The sequence below is a fragment of the Vitis riparia genome, chromosome 7 (genome assembly GCF_004353265.1).
Source record: "Vitis riparia cultivar Riparia Gloire de Montpellier isolate 1030 chromosome 7, EGFV_Vit.rip_1.0, whole genome shotgun sequence".
Lineage (NCBI taxonomy): Eukaryota > Viridiplantae > Streptophyta > Magnoliopsida > Vitales > Vitaceae > Vitis > Vitis riparia.
The window spans coordinates 25,207,459-25,214,764 of NC_048437.1; the positions used below are offsets into that span (position 1 = coordinate 25,207,459).

Sequence of the window (7,306 nt, forward strand, 5' to 3'; positions counted from 1 at the left end):
AAAGGGTTATGAGCATACCTTTGGTGACCATAAGGACTACAAATGGTGTCTCCTTCTCTAAGATATCATGGAACATAGAAAGGATAGCCGCACTATCTTGACCTTGCATAGGAAGTCCATCCCTAACACAACATTGAAGTCATCCATCAATGCCACTATAAAGTCCATCTTGCTTTCCCAAGTGTCAATATGTAGGGTAACCCCCATGCTACATCTTAGAGTGGCTTGGTAGCAAAATTGACTCCCATAAGCCATTGACCTTCCTTGGATGCATGGAACTTTAGTTTCTTTACCTTATCCACAAAGACGATTGTGTATGGCACCCTTGTCCACCATGGCCTCTGTAGGCTTGTCATTCACATAGGCTTTTACGTACATCAACCCTTTGTTGAGAGGAGTCTTTGGCACCAACTCAGTCTTAAAGGCATTTAGGAGCTACATTAACCCGATATGAGCATCACTTTTTTTCCTTCTTATTAATCATGGCATTAAGGGTCTTCCTTTTAGGGCAATCTCATGTCCAGTGTGAACTATCGCATAGGAAGCAACTAGTCTTAAGAGTGAACTCCTCCCACTTGCCCTTGTCTTCCTTAGCATTAGAGGTCTTGTTCAATCATTCTTTAGAGGAGTTGTAGCTCTTCGACCCTTTATCTCCCCCACTTTTAGCATGGTTACCCTTTGATAATGGCTTTGGCTTGGAGAAGTATCCCCTCTTATACTCCACTAAGGACACCACTACTACCAAGGTCATGGCAAGGTCTTGGACACCACAACATCTTAGCTCATGTGGTCCAACTTTATGGGTTGTCCATGAAGTTGAACAACCCCTCTATCATTTTAGGAATCTCAAGCATGAGTGTAGAGAACTCCTTGATGTACTTATGAATCAAGTCTATGTGCTTGAGACACTTCATGTTCTTTGTTGCTAGGTAAGGTACATCTTTCGAGTATAATTGCCTATCAATCTCCCTCTTAAAGGCAACTTATTTGTCTTTAATGCATGTGCCTTTTTCTATATCAACATACCACCGACGTCACCATAGAGTAATCATGTTTGTAAGGTAGAGGGTTGTGTGTACCTTAACAGCCTCATCAGTTAGTGTTGTTACCTCAAAATACCACTCCATGCATGTGCCACAAAAGGTTGTTTAGATCCTTCGCATCCTTCTTGCCATTGAAGACTTGTGGCTTTGGCATCTCTACCTTAGGTGCCTTATGAGTGGTTGTGACTTGAGTAGAAACCACACTCTTATAAATGGTCGGTTCTTGATGTACCTCTTTATCATGAGTCTCTATACGTGTTGCCAATGACTCTATAGACCCTCAATTTTGTCCATTTATCACATACCCTTAAGTTCACTTCTAGTGCTCCATAATAGTTCATTGGTGGCCTACTAGTACTACTCGTATAGCTTACTTTTTCTGAGCCACTTTGGAGACTTTGGTTAAGGGGTTTATCCGGTTCTACATTACGACCTTGGTTGCCCTTCAAGTTTAGACTAGGCTTCATTTAGATACACTTATCCCATTAGGAACCACCCTAGGCCCACTTAGATTCACCTTGACCTGCTTAGATCCACCTACACACCTTCTAACTTGCACACATTCACCTTAGGTCACTTAGGTCACTTAGGCACCTTTTCAGAATAGGTCACTTGGACATTTCTTTTTTCATAGTCCACTTAGGTGTGTTCTTGATTTTGGTCACTTCCTTTTTTGAGATAGGATGAGTATTGGCTTGATTATATATTGCATGAAATGAATTTTTTTTTTTATTTTTGAGAGTTTGAGTTTGACATTCAAATTATTATAATCCGTTGCATTAATTTAATTTCTTGATTTTTTTCTAATTGCATACATCTAATATTTATTTTTTACCCTTATCAATTTATTTGTTTATTTACTCACTTATTCATTCATTCTTTAATTCCATGAATTGACATCTTGGATTTTTGTGGCCATGTGATTTGATTTTCTATTTTATTTTATTATATTTCCAATTATATGATTTCTTATTTCAACTTTATTTTTAATTTTATTTTATATGAGACTTGGAGCCATCAAGGAGAGGAGATCACAGCTGAATGGAGGATGGAAAGAAGATTTATATTGTTAAAAAAGGAAGGCAGATCACGGCTGAAGGTAAAAGGAAATGAATTTTGTATTATTTTTTATATATAGAAAGTGGAGACTGACAGATCTGGAAAAGGAGAATTTCACTACCTCGGCAAGAAGAGGTCTTAGATTATGATTGATAGGGAAGGCTATATTGCGATGAAACTTGAAGCAGGCCATATAAATGAAGCTAGATCTATATATAAGAGATGCTACAGTAGAAGGTTAGGTTCAGAGGACATATGTCATTCTTGGTTGCGCTTTGAAAGGGAATTTGGCACACTGGAAGATTTGGATCATGTTGTACGAAATGTTACACCTCGTCTGGCAGAGCTACAGTTATTTAAGTTACAAGAGTCCAAAAGTATAGCTGCATCAACAGATCAGATAGAGAATCCCCATAAGAAAAATGCCCCTTGAGAAGAGAAAGTCAAGCTCCACTAGAACTGATGAACAACCTCCAGCCAAGCGGCAGAAAGATACTGCTCAAAACCCCAAAGCCTTGATTTTGGAGCAGGAGGTGCTTATAATGACGTTATCATTGAAGAACATGTGGATGCAATAGACAATGGTATACCTTCACTTCAAATAGTAATGCTCATTGTTGGAACACAAGGAGATGTACAACCATTTGTTGCCATTGGAAAAGGCTTACATGCATGTGGTCATACAGTCAGACTGGCAACTCATTCTGATTTCAAAGAATTTGTCTTGAATGTTGGGTTGGAGTTCTTCCAATTAGGTGGAGATCCAAAAGTTCTGGTTGGTTTACATCTTTGCAGATATGGTCAAGAATAAAGGCTTCTTACTATCAGATCCATTAGAAATACCGATCCAAATGAGTCAAATAAAGAAGATTGTATGCTCTTTGCTCCCAGCATGTGTGGACCGACATCATATTAACCATTGTTCAGGATTTAGCTAGCCATATATATACATATGATTTTGTATTCGTTCCAGAGTATGGGCCACCTTATGTGTAGAGCCTAGTGCCATCACGGGCCTTTAGATGATGGGCCTAAGACTCGTGAGGCCCAATAGCCAAAGGGTATAGTCCCTAAGGCAGGAGGGTATAAATCCATAGAATAGTATATGTTCTTGATGATGACAACGTTTTCAAAACAAAAATAAAACTTTTTTCTCCCGTTTCCCCATCATCAGAGAGAATCACAGAAAGGTGGTGCCCTCCACAACCTTAGAAGATCTGTACCTCTTCAACAAAACAAAATGGACTCGGGTATGTTCCAATGAAAATGAAGGCATGATCTTTGAATGAATTGATATATATACATATATCTTGTATGTGTGTTTGGTGTTAATGGAGAATATAGAAATTTAACAGATGATCCTATCTCTAAGGTTTCATTTTAACCGGAGGCTACTATGATGTTGGAGACAACGTAAAATTCAACTTCCCAATGGCATTCACCACAACCCTTCTAGCATGGAGTGTGAGAATTTGGGCAGTTCATGGACCCAGACCTTCAAAATGCACTAGACGTCGTTTGATGGGGTACTGTCTACTTGCTCAAAGCTACCACCACTCCTGGCACTGTCTTTGCTCTTGTTGGCGATCCCTTCGGTGACCATAATTGTTGGGAAAGGCCTGAACACATGGACGCTCCTCGGACCGCTTATGAAGTCGACACTATGTCTCCCGGTTCAGAAGTCACAGCAGATATAGCCGCCGCGCTTGTTGCAGCTTCCATAGCTTTCAATGCTTCTGATTCTCAATACTCCCAAACACTTGTAACGCGGGCAAAATGGGTATTCGACTTTGCAGATAAGAATAGGGGTTCCTACAACGATGCTATTGGTCGCGTGGTGTACCCTAAGCTACCGTGATAACTTTGCAGAATTTGGATGGGACACAACCTGACACTCCCATCACTTCCAAGTGGTGAATTTACTCTAGAAATTGCTACTGAGATATGTCCGCAAAAGAACACATCATTAGAGGACCTTTACAAGCCATCCGGGAATTTCTGTACACAATATGAAGTAGAGGATTTCCAAAAAATTACATTCTATCAGGATCCCCCTGACATTATGGCAAAATATACATGTCGTATTGAAGGCGATAAGTCATTATACCCAGTACTGTTGTTAATGGAAATCTCATAGAGCATGGAGACCTTTAGGATGACAAACACTATGCATTTGGGAAAACCCCTTCAAGAAACCTTGTTACTTATTCGCTTTAGTTGCTGGACAGTTGGAAAGCAGAGATGACACTTTTGTTACCCGTTCGGACACGACTGCATCCTTTAGGAAATCTCCAAGTGAGCCATTCATATATGCATTTCCCATATCCACGTGCGTTCAAAAAGGAAACAAAATATTCCATAGAAGGAAGGTGCTGCAATATAAATAAAAAAGAAAAGGAACAGAAGAGAGGGATTTTTTGGCAGAGAGAACACGCGAGGAAATTTTTTGGGCAGAGAGATCCACACCAAAGAAATGTTTTTTTTTTTTTTGGAGATCGACACACGAGAGCAATTTTTGTAGAGGGGACACGCGCAGATTTGAGAATAGCAGAGGACTTCAGACAAGGATTCGGTTGCCACTTTGACTTACCAAGAAGACTTTCTGAGAAACACGCACAAGAGCCACTTATTTGGGAGGGGTATCAACGACACGAGGTAGGTAACTTCCCGTTTTTTTTTTCTTTTCGATTTAATTTAGTTTTAAATTTTATTTTTTCGTTTGAATGTGCTTAGGATGTTAATTTATTAGTTTAAATAATCTCATGAGATAAAGTTTTTTTTTTTTTAATTCCGGATTAGTTTCGTTTTAGTTTATGTTTTAGTTTGAATATATTTGTCGATTTAATTCATTAGTTTAAATAGTTTCATCAAATAAAGTTTGTGCTTTTTAATTCTAATTAGTTTAGTTTTAGTTTGTTTTTTTTTCAGTTTAAACGCATTTGTTGATTTTAATCCTTTAGTTTAAATAATCATGTCTAATAAAATTTGTGTTTTTAATTTTAATTAGTTTAGTTTTAATTTGTTTTTTTATAGTTTAAATGCATTATTGATTTTAATCCTTTAGTTTAAATAATCATGTCTAATAAAGTTTGTGTTTTTAATTCTAATTAGTTTAGTTTTAATTTGTTCTTAGTTTAAATGCATTTATTGATTTTAATTCATCAATTCAAATAATCTTATTAGATAGAGTTTAATTTCAATTTAATTCAATTTTAATTTATTCTACAATTGAATGCGTTTATGATTTTAATTCAATTGTTTGATTAACCCCTTGGATGAATTCCATATTTTTAATTCCGATTTTAGTTTAATTTTATTTTGCTAATTTATTTATTTGTTTAGTTTAATACATTTGCAATTCAATTTGATGGTTTAGCCAATCTTATTAGTTGATGCTTTTAATTCTAATTTAATCTAGTATTAACTTTATTTTTTTTAGTTTGAATGAGTTTATGCGATTTTGATTTCGTTAATTTTGATTTTAATCCATTCATATCCAATTTTGTAGTTGATTATAATTTTAGTTAATTTAGTTAATCATGTGTTATTATTTTCATGTCTTAAGTATGACAATTCTAATTTTGATCCCTCAATATTTAGTTTTAGTGTTTTTTGAGTTTCAGTTAATTAATTTAGTTAATCATATGTTATTATTTTTCATATTTTGAGTATGACATATTTTGGTTTTGATTCTATTAATATTTAGTTTGAGTTTTTTAGGAGTTTTTGGATAGTCAATCTAGTTAATTGCATGTTATTGTTTTCCTATTTTCAAGATTGCTAAACTTTGGTTTTTGATTTACCATATTTTGTTAGAATGCTAATTTACCTTAAATGATCCCATATTATCATCTCCATATGCTAAGTTTGTTGACCTTAATCTTTGATTGGTTATTTTTTACCTTAATTCATGCATTTCTTGAAATCTAGATGTTAGTCTTGGATGATATTTTTGTTAGTTTGTTTGATTAGGAAGTCATTAGTCTGTTGTCTTAGTGATTGTTGGTCAAATTTTTTTTAAGGCCACTAGAAACCCATGAGGTTTGGCCCTACTCTCACCACTCTAATTGGCATGATTCTCTAAATCTTTATTTTTTGATTTTGTTTTCCTTTGGATTGCTATGTTTGATGCTTGAATATTGTCCTTTGAAAATCATCCTTTTCTTTTAAAAAAAAAAAACTTTTCCTCAAAATGTTCCTCCTAAAGTGCATTTCAAAAATTCATTTAGAGTCTTTAGAATCAAAATCTTCTTTTAAAAAAATAATATGCAACCATATTTTGATTGGTTGCATCTTTCTTGGTTTTTAATGAAAATTTTTGTTTTGAACCAAACACGAATCAAAGCTTGTGGTCCCAAATAAATGGGATAATTTTAGGCTAAATTTGTGTATATTAGTTTGGGGAATTGGTGAAACCTCTACATAAGAAAATCTTTTCAAAACTTATTTTTGCTACCACCCTTGCCATTTATTGTAATCATATTTACATTTTTTTTAGGAATTATATAATAATTGATTATTTCGTATACTCTAATCGTTTTTTTATGCTAATTAGATATGCGTGTTAGGATTTTTTGTTTTATTATTTATTATCTAACTCTCCATGTCTTGAGGAAGCGTATTATGAGTTATTTATGCTATCCAAATATGCCCCCTATCACCTACCTTCTGAATTCTGTAAACATGATTGTCACTATGAACTATGTCTATGTTTGATAGTGCTTGGGTGTCTTGATATTTGTTACGTTGCCCGATCATTTATGATAAAACGCATGTTGGGTGATATATTATCTAAACTAACCATTGATGTTTTATGATAGCTCTTAAGAAGTGGTCCAGGTACGCACCCTAAATCTTCTATATGATTGTGATTGGTTTTCTTGTTAGGCATGCTATTCTTTCAAAATCACCTAGCCTACCTAGGTATCTATAATTAACAAATTAATTGTCACATTTCCTTTAACTTAGTCAATAAAGACCTTTATAGGGCTCATTGTGTTACCTTCATGTGCCATCTATCAAGAGAGGCAAGCTTGATGAAAGAGCTAAGAAATGTGTTTTTGTTGGGTATGCAGCAGAATCAAAAGGTTACAGAATTTATAGCTTGAGTAGAATGAAATTGTGATAAGTAGAGATGTGCACTTTGATGAAAATTCCTACTAGAATTGGGACTTGAAGAAAGTCCATAAATGTGATCAAACCAC

The 7,306-nt window shown here is 35.1% G+C and overlaps 1 pseudogene; it reads left to right on the plus strand.

Moving 5' to 3' along the window:
* The window catches only part of LOC117918194, a 6,308-nt pseudogene extending 2,348 nt beyond the window's left edge, over nt 1-3,960 (plus strand).
* The last annotated feature ends 3,346 nt before the right edge of the window (nt 3,961-7,306 follow it).